The sequence below is a fragment of the Formica exsecta genome, unplaced genomic scaffold (genome assembly GCF_003651465.1).
Source record: "Formica exsecta isolate Colony F162 unplaced genomic scaffold, ASM365146v1 scaffold599, whole genome shotgun sequence".
NCBI lineage: Eukaryota > Metazoa > Arthropoda > Insecta > Hymenoptera > Formicidae > Formica > Formica exsecta.
This window is the reverse complement of record NW_021853269.1, coordinates 820,177-839,750: the sequence shown is the minus strand read 5'-3', so window position 1 is coordinate 839,750 and position 19,574 is coordinate 820,177. Positions and strand designations below refer to the sequence as shown.

The following is a 19,574-nucleotide window of genomic DNA, read 5'->3' as shown; positions in this document are numbered from 1 at the left end:
TATATATATATTTAGAATATTGATTATAAATATATAAAATTTATTATATATATTTATAATTTTAATTATATATTTATGAAATTTTTGTTGATAATATGTTGGGTTATCCTTGGAGCACATCAATAGTTATGAAACACAGTCGATAATATCAATGTTATATGTTATCTATGGAGCATACTTGATATAAGAAAATCCAGAACTAGCGATCTTTATAATACATGACACTGAATTCACAGCAGTGAATATGGAAACTTGTAATATAAACATAAAGATCAGTTGACTTATTTAATATGAATGAATTAAATTTTTACGTGAAAGATTATATTTCTTTACTGATATAAAAAATCAAATATAAGAATGATTGATGAATATATATTGACGAAAGATTTAAATTACTTTCAATTTATTGATAACGAAAGCTCATATTATACATAAGTCATATATTTTTGATATAATTAATATTATATGTAATATTATATATATTTGGAGCAAATATTATATATATTTTTTGATATAATTAATGCAGATGAATTATAAAATGAACAACTTAATACAACCAGAAGTTCAATAACGGATAAAGTAAATGACTATAAATTATACTTAATCGTTATGATATTTATATATTTTTATATATTTATCTCTTTATTATATTATATATATTTATATACGATTTGCAATATTGCATCAAAATAAAATGATCAAACTAATTTAATTATTATATTAATTCAATGGTCGCAGCTTTAATAGTAATATGTTAAATAATATGTTAATAGTTTTAGACTATTAAAATACACTTGAATAATTAGCATCCAACATTAGTTTCTCTATCTTTTCCAAAAATACTATAAAATGATACTATAATGCACTATAACAGTATTTTTATATTCGAAAAAATGTGTCTTTGAAAAGATTTGATTACTTATGATATGAAAAAAATTATTGTTTTTTTTTTTTAATCAAAAGAGTAATCCAAAACTTAACTTTTTTTAAGATAAAATCTTTATGGATTATAAAAATTAAATTATTTTATATTTTTCCGCTTTTCTTGGAAGTATAAAAATTATTATATCATATAATTTTCCGTTACACCAACCGAGATGAAAACTATTTGATTAATCTGTAAAAGATTAATATTATAATATCATGTCACGTAGAAGGTACAAACTCTTTGGTATTGTTAGGGCTGAATACTCAAGTTTTTTAGTACCGAGCGCGGTATCAGGTGATTTGAAAAGGGATTAAGAGTATAGTCTCCGGAGAACAGCGAGAGGAAAACTTTCGGATCTGGGATCTCGTTGATCGGAACGCGATGGTGACAACGGGAATCGGGAGATTGAGGGAAGTTTAGAAGGAGTTATTTATCCACCCGCATGATATCGGTGGGAAAATGGGGGTGGGGGTGATGCCGAGAGAGCGTCGGGACGCCTCGGTCCTCGCGCTCAGTCACCGCCCAAGCCGCGCCGCGAGCAATTCGTTGTGTCGCGTGCAAAAGAACTAAGAAGAACGAAAGAAATAAAAAGGGAGAGTGCATCGGCGTGTACCCCTCTGCGTCAACGTGTCGAATGCACCGCAACTCTCGTCGATCGCAATTTTCCTCGTATCATTGCATTTTTCGTGATTTTCGGATCTTAATGATTATTCTCTCCGCTCACGGGATCGCGATCGATCGATTGTACGCGAGCGAGAGTGAGAATCCCTGATCGATTACCGTCTTTTAAATTTGGAACTAACGCGAAGAAAAAAAAAAAGAAAAAAAAGTGGTAGTGTCGCTGTGTCGTGGAGGTGCATCCGCCGCCGCGGACCCTGCAGGCAACGCGTTCCTCTGGAGGCGCTCAGGAGACAGTCAAGATCCATCGCTGCCCGGAGATGTCGGAAAGTCAAGGTCAGTGCTGATGCCGCGGTCGCGATGTAACACGCGCATTTAGTGCGCTTGCCATTAGCATACACGCGTGCAAAGTCGAGATGATATTTGATGCAAATGGAAATTTTCGAAATAAAATTAGTACTTATTATTTAAAATTTATACATACGCTGACATGAGAAGTTAATTTTATATTTCTTGGAACACATGAAAATAAAAATAAGAAATAGATGAAGATTTAAGATATCGATTTGTCTTGTTGTTTCTTTTTTAATAAGATTGGAGGAGAATGAATTGTTTTATTTAAAGTTTTCTTGCCTTTCTTTTCTAAAGCTTTTGCTTTCCGGAGAAAATATGTATACAGATGGCAAATAAGAGATGTTCCTTTCTGAGCGAAAAATTAGTTTAAGTGAGAGGAAGTGGGTCATTGAGAGACTTTTTTATTTAATATTATGGTTTATTTTTTTTATTTTATTCACTCGTTGTTACAATATATCCATAATAAATACAATATATTATATAAGATTTTTAACTTTCATAGATAGTTAATTTTTAATATTAATTAAAAATTAATATGATATTAATTTTTAATGACATTTTTTGAATTTTTAATGATCTTTTTTTAGTGAATGTTTAATGTATTTATTAAGAATATTGTGTCATATTAATGGTTGAAACGGCAGCTATTAGTATTACATCATGTTTTATTAGCCCTTGCGGATTCATCATGTAATCTCTAGGTATTATATTCCGCAAAATCATATTAACTTATTTGCATCCGCAACTGCAGTCTGTTTGAATCTATAAGCTATCAGCTTCATAAAATTTGTTCATTTCATAATATTAGTTATTCAGCATAATTATATGAGGCTTTAATCTGTTTATTCATGAATAATCTTATAAAAATATAAAGTATTTTACAATTTAATTTTAATTATACATTATAATTACAATCAAATGATAATATATAATGTATACAACAGCACATACTTACATATTTAAATAGCTTTTAGATGTATGTATAAATAAATATAAAAATATATATTGAATTTATAATAAAAAAAAATACTTATAAATTTAACAATAATTTTTGTTTTTATCTTTATGGCAATATAAATACGCATCAGACGCGCGGATGTGTATCAATGTGCTTGTGGATGCAAATGACATAATCCGAATTATTAATCATTCCATATTATCCGGTCGAAATAACAATTTGATAAGCTTGACGGCCAATCTAATTTTTTATTTTGTTCCGGTGCGAAAAAGATTAATAACGAAATTATTCGCGAATATAAACGACGAGGCACATGCGAAGAAACGCGTTTTTATTCATACTTTATACGGATACTCACAGTCTTCGTGACTCATGAAGCAACGCTTTGCAAACTTCTATCTTGTCCGCTTTAAATTAAGAATATATCTTATCGAAAACACACGCGGAATACAACTAAGAGACAAAAAAGGATTGCCAGTCCCGTGACGTTTACGACGGTATTTATCGTGGCAACTTCTTGATTAACATCGCCTGGTTGCGCGTTCATAACTGCAGTTCTTTCGAAGTTTCTGTCACAGGGGCAATTTTGCGGGGTTCAACTTAGTTAGAGCTCATCTTCAGCCAACTTTTGAAATTGTGCTCTGATACATTTCTGTTCTACCTCTTTCTGTTCCGTTCTCCCTTTTTCCCGTTTACCGTGATTTCACGCGGTTCGTTGTTTTCTTGATCTCTCGATGTATCGAAGAGAAAAACTTTGAAGGGTATCTTATGTAAGATTGATCGAACTAACGGTAATAGAACCTTCTGCGAAATGTCGGAGAAAGTTAAATTAACTTTCGAGTTACTAGTCAAGGGTGCTCTTATTGTCACGAAAATTGACAAGAGTTTGAGTTCCGAATTTCTAGACTAAAATTGCTATTGTTAGTATAAAGGATGGTATTTAATAAAATGGGAAAGATTTTATATTATTATTATGAATATTAAAATAAAAAAATATATAATAATCGTGATAATGAAAGGTTTATCTAGCATGTCACAGAGAAAGAGGAAACATGAAAAAAATGTTATGCAGATGTGAAAAAATTTTTAGTACTTATACTCTATCCTATATCTCGAGTTGACATTTATATTTTACGAAAAACAAATATACATAACATTTTTGATTGTTTATATTCATATTTTGCAATATTAAAGATGTATAATCCTGTAAGATGAAAGTAATTTTAATATGTTTCAAGAAATTGACTAATCTTTGGCAGAATTCTTATAAGCAAATCCTGGATTGTGGTAACTTATAAAATATCTAACCAAAAATTATATTGTTGAAATTGTGCTTTCCATCTATGCGCAATATGAAGAGAGCAATAATGCCGTGAGCGTTAATTACATCGCGTTAATTTTGCATCATAATGCTTGCCATTCTCCGTTTATATATCTAGGCCGATTCAGAAACGCGATATTATTTCCCAGTGGTGAAAATATGCATTGGGAATCGCGAGTGTCATAAATTCACAAGCCACTTTCGTCTAATTATCTCACCTTTCGTTACACGCCTATGTATCGCTCTCGAGAGACGACGAATAAGGATCGTGATGCAACTAGAGATAGGAGATTCGCAAAGGTAAAATCATACCGAGAGTACTTGTTTTCCAGAATAAGCATTTCCCTAATTATCTTTTTAAATTGTACATCTGTATCTCAGATTTTTCGTACTTTCTTTTACTAAATTCACTTCAGATTTAAAATCTGGAGTTATTAAAATTTTTGATCATTTTCTTGATTAAAGTTTTAGAAATACTTAAATAAAAAAATAATTTTAAAAATATTTTGAATTGAGTTAAATGCGTGTTAGAAATTTGTGAACGAAGATAGAGTTCGTTTAAACTTCAGTTAAAGAAAAATTGATAAAAAAAGTATAAGATAATTAAAGCATTATATTCGCAAAGAGAGAGAGAGAGAGAGAGAGAGAGAGGGTATTCAAAAGATTTATCACACTTTCCAACTACGGATTCTTTGATGAACTTGAAGTCGACTTTTTCTTAATGTAAAGGTGACAAAAGGCTATTGTTCCAACTTGGTCATTGCAACTTTTTAATTTGTGATCAATTATCTAAATCATTACACTTCAAAATTTCAATCTGTTCAAACTCTGTTAAGATAAGATTTAGTCGAAATCAGAGAACAATGTTTTCTAACCTATTTATGAAAAGTTTCCAAAAGCTTTTAATTTTTAATTGATTTAATTAACATCTTTTTATGAATTAATGATAAATTTTACTCAATTTATTAATAAAACTAAACTAAATTTAGCAATTTTAATTTTGGATAATCTCAATGAACTAGAGAAGTTTTTAAAAGTCCCCGAAAGATTTTACCATATGTGTTCTCGGACGAGGACACTTCCTTTCTTTTGGAGGATATGACTTCCAATCTCTCTGTCATAAGGTGAGATTCTAGATTTATTTCAATAGGAAAAAAGTACCCATTTACTTTCGTTAAAATACAAAAGAAATAGATATCTTTCTTTTTTTGTACTGCTAACGTTTTGTTTCATATTTTTATGTTGCATCCCACTCCTTATAACTCTATACAGGGTGCGGCATTTATAGTGGTCACTATAAATGCCGCACCCTATATATATCCTAAATTTCTCAAGATGTTTCTGTAGAACATACGCGAAAATTTCGGTCATGATCACACGGAAGTAAAATCGGAAGTTACTAAAAATACGAGTAATGGAACGGCCGTGATTTATCGAAAATGTGTTCTCAAGATAATCGAAGCAAATCGCGCATACATCGATTTGTTTATTTGTACGCATACGTCAATCCGCGGAGATACGTTTGATCGATTTCGACATGTTTGCCTGAACCCAAAGGGATCCATGCATGGGCGTTTCCGGTAGAAGTGTTCGTTTATGAATTTTTCTTCCTTTGAACTTCACACATTTATTCGACTGAGCGTACCATATGATTGAGAGATATGCTTAAATTTAATATGATATTGATATTTTATGCATATTTATGTTACATTGAATGTCAATCACACATATAAACACATTATATCCGACGCTTCTTTTAAACATGTCCACGTTTTATAATTTGTAACAAGAATTATTAAGAAGGATAAAATGCCTATAAATTCAGAAGATAAATATTTTTTATGAAAATTTTATTTTATTATTTTTAAACCGCGGTCACACACACATAATCGCATTTATTCTTAAGTTATGCCTATAAGACTTTATATAAGTTTTTCGCGTATATCTTCTTTAAATTTATATATTTCAGAATAAAAAATAGCAATATATATATTTTGTATTCCTTGCGCACGTACTTTTGCATTTTGTTGCGTGCTTCCAGACATGGCAATATCATCTGATGCGATTTAACTCTCTTTTTCTCTCTTTCTTCCGACAAATAATGCGCGCCATAAGCGACTCGCGTTTATGCATCCTAAGTGTCGCTATGCGACGTGCTATTCACGCATCAGCCTCTTGCAACTTTATCGCCTCGCCTTTTCGCAGAAAACGTTTCATCACATCGTGATGCCTGGCTTCGTATTCGATAACGTCAATAAACTTTGTTGCAAAACGTGTTTCTACACCAAACAACTTGTAATAGGTCCTAAAGAAGAAAATCGCGCTTCGTCTAAAATTTAACTTAAATAATTCGTATAAGCGGATCTATCCTTCTGGTTTTGGGGAAACGTGAGTCCTTCTGAATCGTTCATAAAATTTGAAATAAGACGCTTTACTCAAGAGAGCGCTTCGAAGCAAGGAAACTTTGGAAATTTTTCTTGATTTTCTTCAGTAAAAATATTCAACAGATCATGTAGACATATTTTAATTCTAACATTTAGGCATTCGAAAAAATATGTCATATATACACGATATTATAATCTAAGAAAAAAATGTAAATATGAATAATGAAAGGGCCACATTCGGTGTTGAGATATCTTCTCTTAAAAAAGATTACTTAAAAAATTTTTCATATTAAAATAACATTATCCTTTAACATGAAGTTCTATCAAAATAAAAATTTAATTCACGCGTAAAAAGTTTCGAAACGAAAATTTTGGAAATTTTATCTAATATATGTAATTAATTGATGCCAAAGAAAATGTGCCATAACTGAAAAGTAATGATCAATTTTGTTGTTCTGCATATTTCTGTATATAATTTTGTAATTTTATCAAACGCTTGTGAAAATAAATTGTGAAAAAAGCGATGCTTCGTGTAACAGAGCGCGAACTCTTCTCGAATGGACGAAAAATGAGGAAAATTAAGATATAAAGACGAAAATGTATGCCGAATTAAAACTTTGTTTTTATACTTGCTTTGGATAAAAGAAAAGAGAATAAAACGCATGTTTCATATGCAAAATATCGGGAATATATACTAGAAGTACATGTTAATTAAAATAGTAGATTGAGAACCACAGGATAAATAAATAACGAAGATTGGCGTCGCCGTAATTATACCTCTGCCGCCAGTAAAACTTTTTTCTCGAGAAGCCTGTGAAGATCCACCTGATGATGGCAGATATATTAAAATTCTCGTTAAAGTTCACCGCATCTGCGCGCAGGAGACGAGATCTCTTTGAAGAATTTTCGCTATAAAATCCCTTTTAAACGTCGTGTGACTCTCCGTCTAAAACTTGTGATCTGAAGATCTCTTATTATCCTATTTTCATAGTTCTTCATCGAACGAGAAATCGGGGTTATTCGAGCACTCGATTATTCAGGTCGTTCAAACCTATTGCAGAGGCTTTTGTGTCGCCCCCGCTGTTTCAACAACGATAAATAACTCTTTCGCAATTTTAACGGGGCAGATCATCACACTCAGGCTTGTAAAACTAATTACACAAACTCGTTACGTTGCGTTGTCGCCATTCGTTTATAATAAAATGTATGCAATAGCTGTTCTTTTCTATTCTCGAGCCTAGAACGGCATATAGCTGAGATTTTCAACAAACAACTTGAAGATTTAGTACAAAAATTTTATAATTCGGAAAGTTAAATTTTTCAGCATATCAAATGCTTCCACGATTGTTCAAATTTAATTATAGCTCAAACTAAAATAAATTATGAGTATAAAAAATTTATGATCAAAATGAAATATAAAGAAAACGAGAAATTATAGCTTATCGGTAAAAAAATTGCATCGGTAAAAACTAACGATTTTAAGAATAGTATATGATCTTTTGAAAGATTGTATTTATTCGATTATATTTATTCCTGTACTTAATTTAAATTATGTTGTATAATATATTATACAATTACTTTCAGAATTTAGCGCAAATCTTTTGGAATGCGTAGGAAAGCGAGATTCCATTTTTTACGTATTTTAATTTATTCTTAATTTTTTTATTTTATTAAATTAAATCCGCTTCAATAGCGTGTATAATACAGAAAACATTTAAAGAATTACAAGACACATCACAAAATTGTAGATAGAATTATCTTTGTCGTGAATTATAAATTACTTGAAGAGTAGGTTTGACTGATTTTTTCAAGTTTTACCATTTTGCATCCTGTGATTGCATTCTGTGCACGAACGACTCTCGCAGTTTAAGCCGTGCGCGATATTCGTGTTGCACTGCGCATGACGATATATGTATTCGACGGAGGAATCCATAGGATATTAGGAATTCGCACAAGCAGTCGCAATTAGCCGAAACAATCAACGGCCGATGAATAAAGTGTAATGTAGGTCCAGGGCGTATTTATTTACATTATCCTGTCACGTTTCTCTTTGCAAGAGACTGTTCCTATACGCTATGATATATTGTATATATATATATATATATATATACTTTCGCGTCGGATGTATATGTATATCGTTGCGCTCACACGGTATGGCTATCTTGTTGCTATTTGCATGCGTGCAATTTGCATCACGGTCCAATACGAATGCAGATTAGAACGCAGTGGGACGGCTCGATAATATAAGCGAAGTATATCACGAAGTATATCGCGAGATTGCGTATATGTGTGTATATCCGCGTATAGAAACTTCGATAAGAAATACATAAGATTATCATAATGGATCATCCTCCGATGCATCTATTCATTGTCAATTTTACTTTGAACGCAAATTAGCCGCGTTTGTCCAAAATTTTTATCTCTCACGGACGTGCAGTTATCGAGTTAATGTATACGCGAGTTCGATCTCTCGACTCTCAACTCTTCTTTGTTACGAGAGAATGAATGTTTTGCGTGTCGTAAGGGTACTCGAAAAACGTCGCGACGCATAGCCGGGCATCGGCGCCCCGGACGGGCGTCGCCATCCTCATTGATTCCCTCCGCTCATCCGGACGATTCTGTCACCAAGGTCCGCGTTTCTCCTTGCTCGACACGTCGAATCGCTCATGCCAGACAATCTTTCAGACATTCATTGGATATTAACAATGCAGAGAGAGAGAGAGAGAGAGAGAGAGAGGGATTTGTTAAAAAATAAATATTATTGAGGGGGGGGGGGTGGAGGGAGGATGGCGGAGAGCAAGAAAAGAGAGAAGGATAAAAAAAAGATCGACAGAATCGTTATACGCGATTCTCTCTGTTCTTTTTTCATTTGCCATATAAAGCTGGTTTGTCGGTTTACGCCCGGCATCATGTAGTTGTAATTCTGCATCACGTATAACCGCGTGTAATGGCGCGCAAGTCATTATTGATGTTATGATCTCGCTGCATTCTGCAATTTTTCTTTTATATTGTGACGTTATTTTTTAATCCCGAAATCGCGAAGATAAAACGAATCGGAAGTTAACGTTAACTCGCCAGGTTATATTTTTTCGTACGAAATACCGACTCTATTTAATTAAATTTATATAAAATAAAACGGAAAAAAATAATGAAAGCCAATGCATTCCTTCTATTTTATGTGTTTGAATTTTACGATCTTAAGGATAGATTGCAACGATCGTAACGGTATAACTTTATACGTTTGAGAGAAGTTTAAAGCAAAATAAAAAATCGATCATTAAGAACTAATACGAATTTATCACCATTCATTATGGATAATTCTCGCAAATAAAATGTCGGATTCCAAATGTTTTATTTTTATGGAACGTTCTTATAAAATAAATGTTTTTCAATATATATAATCAAACATTGTATGTTATATTAAAGAGATATGAGATTTTTTTACAAAACATGTTTGTGAAAAATGTTTGTGATTTTTTAAACACAGAAAATGGAATAGGATACTTGTATCATTTCTTCGTTATTTTGAAGTCTGACAATGAGACGTTATATAAAAATATTTTGTTGTATAAATTGCATACTTAAGATGAATATTGAGAAAAATAGATGTTAATATACAAAACTTGACATGCAAAATATGAAACTAAAAACGTGTTTCCCATTTTTAACTTTTGCTTTAAACATCTTATATTTGATTGATATGAGATTATAAAAATAGTTTTTATTCAATCGTGAATAATCAAGAATTATAGTTTATTTATATATCTATATATTAGATTTTTAAGTTAATTTCATATATATTTCTTTACGCATTTTTTTTATTTTTCTCAAATATACGCTTCAGAAATGTATAGTTATAAATAAATATGAAAGAAAAGGTTAATGTTTTAAAATTAATATAAGATCGACTTTTCATATGTATTGATTCGGCATAAAATGACATGACAAAGGCATGTGGCGCACGTGTTTCGAAGTTTGGAACTTCGACGATAATGCTATTCAGCTTATATACATATGATTTATTAATGTAATTTCCTGTTTGATTCATGAGCAATATAATCGAGGCGATTCCGAATAATCGCAAGATCTTCTACAGACCGTCATCGAAATTGAGATTTTACATATAATTAATGCAAATCACGTATACATCTGTCGCATGCTTGCATAATAAACAATAATAGGTCAGAGAACTCGTGATATCAATTTCCATAATGAGAACTGGGATTCGTAGTAGCATGTGTGTTAGTATATCTCGCCGGCCACAATGACCGAATCTCTAAACCTACCGTAATTGAATGTCTACCGTGCCTTCTGTTGCCATCACAAAATATCTAATCTGGCCGTACTAAAACTCGTCTGTCTGTTTCCCCCGGATTATGTCGGATAATTGCCATATTTTATCGCGAATGTTCAAAGTTAATGCAACATTAAATAACAGGATTTGTAATGAAGAAAGAATTTAGTTTATTATTCTATAGTTATATACTTATTAATTTTTTCTCGTTTGTAAAATTGTGTACAAATTAATACGGCAAAATTCGCAATGTATGCATGTGTATATACGCGTGTCACACGTTTTCACTAAAGTTCCATGCAAGTATAAATAAGCCTTTATAAACGTGTGCATTTCTTTTCCGATAGCGAACTTGCTCGGGTTAATGGTCGTTTATTGAACTTTAAGTACCTGATCGACCGAAGTCTGTTTATGTAACGAATCGCGAGAAACTTGTTGCTCTGACATCTGTCCGATAGCGTGATTATCCATTCAATTGATCATTGCATTCGTAAACGAAACGAACAAATTTTTGAGGGTTACTTCGAATTAGTATACATTTACGCAATATATACTTCTAAGTGCTATTTATTTTAAAAAAACATGCATATATTTTGCAATAGTATTTATAATATTTATTATGCATAATATATGTTACCTACAATATCACCCGCCTAGTATAGTTTAATTACGGTTTTCTTGTAAAAAAATAAAAGAGATATATAGATTTAAATAGGTAAAAGGCATTTCATGTTATTCGTTTATTTTTATAACATAATTTTAGTTAACAATACACGAAAGATTGCGATTGATTTTGTACAAAAACAGTTTTGATACACAAGAGACACGAGAAGAAGCTCGCGCCACTGTTCAATCCGGAGTGAATGGAAATCCCTCGTTTTGTCGATTTGCGTTTCTATTTTTGCCAGCATTTGTTCACCCGTGTGAGTGCGTGTGTCTATCGGTATTGACAATACGGGAAGGCATAAATATCGACGAGAGTACGGCGAAAGAAGTCGAACGCGGTAAACGCGGTCGCGACGTTTGTCATAAAATATAAAAGACTATATGCTCTTTGGTGCATAGAAATAGGGCTGGTAATGCAAGACATAAGAAAATTAAAAGGCAACGAACCAGCAAATTATCTGATGTTCTCGAAGTAAAACATATGTATACGATTGTATTCTGAAGATAGAAACGAGGAAACGAACCGGCATAGTGAATCTATTTTAAAAGATCCAGATTTCTTTTTTTCAACGTTGTAAGATTTAGCGATGTTGAAACTAAGAATTCCTTGCGCATTTATTCGACGATCCAATCATAGCAATGTGCTTTTGATTTCCTCAGCCTCCGATATCTTTTCCTCGATTGTTTTTGATCGAAGGAGATACGGTCATACCGGATATTAACTGAATTCTCTCCCTTGATCTCGTGCATTTCAAAGGTTACAAAGGTGCGATAAAAGGCTTGAATCGATACGAATCGTGCAAATGGAAATTTGAAATGCAAAGAAGATGCGCAGAAAGGTATCTTGATGTAATATATCACGCTTGTACAAGATGCCACAATATAAAAGAGTCTATTCGCTTTTTTTTTATTAAAGCAATAACTAGATCGTAATGAGTGCAAGTCAAAGTTAAATTGGTGTTATCTTGGATGAAAAAAATAAAAGAAGGATAGCCATACATATAGAGCATTTTATGTAGAGCATTATATGACAAGATACATGAAAAAAAAAAACGTTAAAGAAAAGAAGAACAGTTTTAACAAGTGACAGGGTTATCACTCGTTTAATTAAATCGTAAACCGATGTCTAATCTAGATATCTCAAGCCGTTCTTTCCATCAGTTTTCTCTATTTTACGTCTCGTCCTATTAATTACATGAAATTGGAACCGACAAGCGAACGAAGCGAACGAGAAAATTTTATTGTCTCTCGCGGGAAATTCCTTTTTCCCTCCGCTGAGGATAAAACCATGATTCTAGCATCGTCCAGTTGGAGTTAATTCCGGAGAAAATACGCAAAAAGAAAAAGTTTAATATCGATATCGGTGTAAATGGCCTCTGATCTCTCACTGACATGCCACTGGAGTTAGATAATAATTCTTGCACCACCCACGTCATCTCCATGCGGTAATCGCTCATTTAATATCCATTCAGGGAGGATATAGTCCCTGTATCGAGGACAAAAAGAGTCGTGAATTATGTGCTTTAGACTATACTAGAACACTATAAGCGCGCGCTATGTACAAAAATTGCGATTTTTTTATTTTATATGTATATGCGTTATATATTATACGATAATTTAGAATAAATCACACACATACTAAAAGAAAACGAGAAATATGTCTTTTAAAAATAATATAAATGATAATTAATTTATAATTTATTTTTCGCATATCGTTGCTCTCTACATCGCCCGATGCTTTTCCAGACCTCTTTTTCTCTCTTGTTTATCCTTTGTTGTTTTCTCGTAGCACTCACACTTACTCGCGAAAACGCAAATTAATTATTAGTCATACACACAACAATGGCGAGATACTTTGCATGACACTCCGGATCGCGAAACACCCATAATCACATAAGATACACACTTTATTATTTAAGATATAAAAAAAGATAATTAATTAATTATTAATTAAATCAAATTATTTCCCGATATTTGTTGCGATCGCTTTTAGAAAAGGAATTTCATGGAGCGACAACGAATTTTTTTATTATCGATAAGATGGTATTCAACCTTGACGCCGTATAGCGTTCTATTGTTTACGTGTTACGGCCTTGTTATTATTCGCACAGCTGAATATTGTTATAGTGTAATAGTGGGGGATGCTCCATTAAATTCCTTTCTTACTTGTTATTGTTCGCATATTGTTTATATGTATACGCGTTATATCGTGGCCGACACTCGAGCAGTAAAGTAGTAGTATGAGACGCTTCGTCAAATTTCTTTTCTAAACGCGATCGCGACAAGTATCGGGAAATAATTTGATATGATTAATAATTAATTATCTTTTTTTATATCTTAAATAATAAAATGTGTATCTCGTGTGATTGTGAGTGTTCCGCGATCGGGAGTGCTGTGCAAAATGTTTCACGATTGTTGGACATACGACTAACAATTAATAGTGTTTCGCGAGTGAGTGTGAGTGCGACGAGGAAACAGCAAAGGATGGACAAGAAAGAAAAAGATCTGGAACAACATCGAGCGAGGTACGGAGCAATAATATGCGATAAGTAATTTATAAATTGATTATCATTTATCATTTATATTATTTTAAAAATAAATATATTTCTTATTTCCTATAGTATGTGTGTGATTTATTCTAAATTATCGTATAATATAACGCATATACATATGAAATAGAAAAATAACAATTTTTCGTAGGTCGTACAAAGATATATTCACAAGTATTTGGAGGGATAGATTTTTTCGCATTTCCGGCTTAAAAATTAATGTGTCTTGTGTTGTTTTACTAATAATCTTAACACTCACACAATTATTGGCAATCACTAGAATTGAATAAATTTTAACTCAATATTTTTGAACATAATTTATATTTTTTTGTTTAGCTATATCATTGCGAACATTGTAAGAAATAAATTATGATATTTGCGCCGATATGCAAGTTTTTTGAATGCGTAAAATACACTTCAGCAATCTCAAAGTGTATAATAATTTACGCAAAAGATTGCTCAGAAACGCGCGTCACGTTCATTGAAATTTTGACCTAAATATGATTTTGCACATTATTACATTCATTAGAGAGACAGGAAGTTATGATTTACTTGTGATAATCCGACGAATTTGCCGTTTCTCGGCTGCGTATATCAGCCAGATTCGCGTAATTGTTGTACTCTGCTCTAATGAACGATACGGTTCGGGTTAGGTGTATTTACTTTGGAGTATTGTGACGAAGCTCGTATGTGCCGGCAAAGACGGCGGATTCTCCTCAAGGTTGTTCTTCGAGTCTTGCGATGAGATCTGGCACGCCCTGTGGGATCTAATATAAATGTTTGATCAAGCGCTAGGATTCTCCCAGCTGGACAAAGTAACTCGCTAGACAAATATTGTTCCCTCTCCCCTTTTCCTTTTCTCCTTTTTGGTAAAGGCTTCGGCAAATTGTGTAGTTCTTGCATATATAGGAATGTGTAGGGGATTCAATTCTCTCGTCGATAGAAAAACAGCTCTTTATAGAGTATTAGTTTCTGTGCTTATTGATTCGAAATGTTCAATGATTCCAGAATTACACTGGGCGCAACAAATGTAAAAATTCTTTCCAATTATTAAATCAAATTAGATGATTTATTTTATTAGTAGTGTACATTTTTAAAGGATAGGAATAACTTAATATATTTATTTATATTTTATATTGATCTTACATGTGGACCTTTTCGATTAAAGAATATTTTAAATTATTTTTTATCTTTTTTGCTTATAAATATTTTTCTTAATCGCATTATTTATAATATTAAAAACTAATTTTCGAGAAAAATTAGTGACAGATTCGTCAAAATGTCATGCAAACACAAATTAAAAAATCATCTATTTTCATTATAAGAGAGCAAAAGTTACGCAGTAACTTTTTGTTTATCAATATTTCAAAACAAAACTATTTTGGTGGAGATTCCTATTGGTTGATTAGTTCTCATATATAAACGCGGCCTTGGCGCTGCTCGTGAATCCGGCAACAGCTGCGAGCAAGAGTTTGTATACACGCGTTTCCGCTCGGAATTTTAGCCTCTGAGAGATGAGGCCGTTATCGTGGAAAATAAAGTCATAATAGCGAAGCCAAAATCGAATCGGCGAAGTTTGAAAGAATCGACATTTTATGGATGCTTTCTAGACCGCCTGATCAATGGACAAATCTCAAGTTTGTCGGTGCTGGCATGAATACAAACGATCTGCGAAGTTTCTTCAAGGGAATTTGCAGCTGGCAAGGTGGTGAATGTACCTAGATACTCGCGGCTCGTGAAACTGGCAAACATAAAACAATTCCAGCTCGTGATCGTGTTTGCGTTTTGCGTGCTCTATTATTCTGGCTATGGAGAGAAATGGTAAATACGAGGTGTCCCCGGAGACACATATTCCGGGAAAATATGTGTATTACTCAAATGATTTTACATAGTAAAAAAGTTATATAACAATGATTTTTATACGAAAAATATGAAATTGAGTATGACAAGTTTTATTATACAATTTTATTTATTGTAATTATTAGATATATACGTGAAACAAAATATACATAATTTCTTTTCACGTTTTTCTTTCCGCTTTAATAGTTTCACTTTAATCAAATGTAAAAAATTTAAAGATAAATAAGGTCAAAAATCAAAAGCATATTTTCAGCTTGATGAAAGAAAAGTGTGAAATATGAAAAGCATAAAGAGTCGCTGGTTTTTACTGTTTATACTATTTTATATACGTAATGAAAGATTCGCTGACGCGATATGATATTTACGTAATTGGGTACTTCGTGATATGCCGTCCATCGCACTCTCTTAATTACACAAGTGGTCTGAGTACTAATTACGGACACGACATTCTTGTGTTCTAGGTGAGGCGAGGACGTGAGGTTTGATCCGATGAATGGAACCGTGCTCTGACAAAGGTATTGTCTAGAAATAATTTCGAGCAAACGAATATGAAAAGGGAGACGCGATTAATTCTCATCATTTAAACGCGCCCGTAATGCGAAAGATTTCGCGAGCTCTCGTTCTTTTCTCGGACAATATTCTTTTCAGAACTCTCCACTCACGATACAAAGCGTGAGCGTAATACGCTTTTTTATTTTTTCTCTGTGAAATTGTTTCTATAATACAGAGCAATGATTGTAAATATATATATTATAAGACAGCGAAAGAAAATTAATAGAAATTTTAATAGAAATTATAAATTTAAGAGCATCAGCAGGATAGCGAACGCTTCTTTGTAATATTAAATTTTATAACATGCTCTGAATATAAAGCATTGACTAAGCATATATATTAAACTTTAATAATATGAAAATATTAAATTTATAAATATTAAATATATTAAATTTTATAAATACAAAAAAGGATCAGAAATGAAAAATATTTTTCCGGGCAATTATATTGTTCACATGTATATTCATTATTTATTCGGTTTCGATCATTTTGTATTTTGGAAAATTCATGCTTTATACTGTAATACTTGAAGATGCATTTTATGAAAAATGCGATGCTATATAAAGGTTCACGACATTGAGCTGCTTAATATCGTGTCTCGAGGGGGATTAAAGCAATCTCCGCGGGCTTTTCTCAAAGATTCGCGAATCACCGATGGACCCAGGAATTCCAACGAATCGCTTTTCAAAGTTATTGCCGTACACGTATCGATTTCTGTCGGCGAGCGAACCGAAATTATTTTGCCGCTTGAATTAATTTGTTCGATTGACTAGAATTCCGGAGATTTGTTCGACTTCGTTGTTAAATGTCATTTCCAACGATCATCGATAAATCTTAATTCATTCGGTTATTGTGCGTCTGCAGTAAAAGATCTTTTATAGAAACAAGATATTTATAATCTCTTGGATTTTTGCAAATCTTTACTAAATTATTAAAAAATATAGATCTCAAAGTCATCGAAATTTTTTTTCGATATTTCCGGATTTATAACTCATATTTTTTATATGTGGTTGATTTATTTAATTTAAAGATTTATAAACTTTTTTTTTTACTTAAGATTGCTTCATATATTGCTCTTTTTTATGTACAATAGAATTATTGAATATTTTGTAGAGCTACAGTATAATAAGTTAATAAGTTTTGGAATGTTAAAGCACATGTACGACATATGTGTTAGCATTTGCGATTCAGATTCGGGATAGTCTCTTGGGAATGCATTATATGTCGTAACATATGCATGTTTCACAAATTCAATCGTTCCTCCCGCAACATTCATGTAACACACACATATCCTCTAAGAACTCTTGATGCGTTTTAAGCTCCATGTGTTGCGACGATATTTACACCGACTTACACGCGAAATACTCATCCACGGTGTTCCTTGGTCACGGTAAATTTCCAGCTTGCTCTTGCTTCCGCCATCGCGAAGGAGCGGAAGAAACTTCCCTCTTTCTCTCTCCCTGCAACCTCTTGCCTGTTTTCTCATCTGTTCGTAATGCAGCATCTTCTCGAGAGTGCAGAGAAACACGAGACACGCGGAAATATGAACCAGGCACGTGAAATTAATGCAAAATTTGTTCTGCAGGAAATAGGATGAAGTGAAACGAGAAGGAATATAAAGAGATGATTGTGTGTGCGATATTTAACGATAAAAGATATAGTTTGCACAGTGAGACATTTCATATCTGAAGTTGCATGCTCTCAAATTTACGGATGTTTGCTTGCTCTTTTTCCTAAGACGATCGAGAGGTAAGTGATTTCCCCTATTGCGATAGCGACAAAGGCGAGCAAACGTTTGAAAAGAGCAAATGTCTCTCGGGGACGACCCGTTTCGCATCAAAATGTTGACAAGGAACAAAGGATGCGACTGGACAATGAAGAATTAGATCAAAGCGGCATTACTTCCGCAATTGAGAAAGAGAAAATTTGAGATTGACTCCTCTTGACCATTCGCTTACGTCACGCTTTGAAAACTCTTCTTTTCTGTCGTCTGCAATCGTTTCGAGTCTTGCATTTATTTCGATTGTTGTCGAGATTGTGTCAACAAAATCATGCGCTCTAAATTTCCGTTGCCCTTTCTTTCTTCAATTGCACGTACTTTGCCCGTTGAATATTAGTACAAAACGAGAGCATTTTTTTCTCATCTCTTTGAAAAATTGAATTAATCGAGATTATATATATGTATAATTCAAATATCAATTTAGAGAAGAATGGTTGATAAGAATTGATAAAAATACCCGTATTCGAAAGCGCGTTTATAAAATTTTTAATAGGATTCTAGAAGCCATTCGTATATCCCTAAAAGCACTTTATGCCACCTTTCGAAAGCTCTTCTCACGATATTTCATGTACTGCGTTGCAATTTAAATCAATTTAGCATTTCCGACGTGGCCGAAACAGGTTTGAACATGAGCCGCCTTACTTCGGCACCTTACAAATATAAAACGCCTGCTTCTAAATAAAAAAAAAATTTATTTAAATATACACACAAATTTCGTTACTTCTGTACTTTTAAATTTCACGAGAAGCGCTATTTGTTTTCAATTTCTAGTAACTGCGAAATTATCGATATTGAAATGTAATTTCAAGATATCCGATATTGTAACAAATTCTATTTTTTTTTTATTTTGATCTGTAATATACGTTATAATTATAGTATATAACTTTTTCTATCCTAAATTTAATTTTTTCTTCATTTTTTTTATTTATTATTTTCTATCTCATTTATCAAAATAACTTATCACATGTTAAAACTTGCTGATAAATATTCCATTAATTTATTATTAAATTTCTCGAACTATAACTATAGATATTATATATGACAAAATATTCTCTTTGTGTGTCATTGCAAAAGAGAGAGAATGGAATAATAAAGAAGTCGAGACTCTTTACGAATGAAAGAAGAACAAGAGAGAAATAGAAAAACGTATAAAAAGAGAAAGTAAGGTATCTGCTTTGTCTCCTGAAAATTTAATTCTTCTGGCGCGTTCTCGAAATATTTCGATTCAGACAAAATCGAATGCTGCAGAGATTCCTGCAACCGTTTCTTAATTTTATACGATTCACTTCCGGTGAAAGCTCCACGCTAGC

The 19,574-nt window shown here is 32.6% G+C and overlaps 1 protein-coding gene across 1 annotated transcript in view; it reads left to right on the top strand.

Moving 5' to 3' along the window:
• Nucleotides 1–1,700: 1,700 nt before the first annotated feature.
• The window catches only part of LOC115242430 (transient receptor potential-gamma protein), a 91,329-nt gene continuing 73,455 nt past the window's right edge, over nucleotides 1,701–19,574 (top strand). Inside the window, exon 1 of the mRNA XM_029818702.1 lies at nucleotides 1,701–1,882. The gene's annotated coding sequence lies outside the window, so the exon portion shown is untranslated. The remainder of the gene's footprint in view (nucleotides 1,883–19,574) is intronic.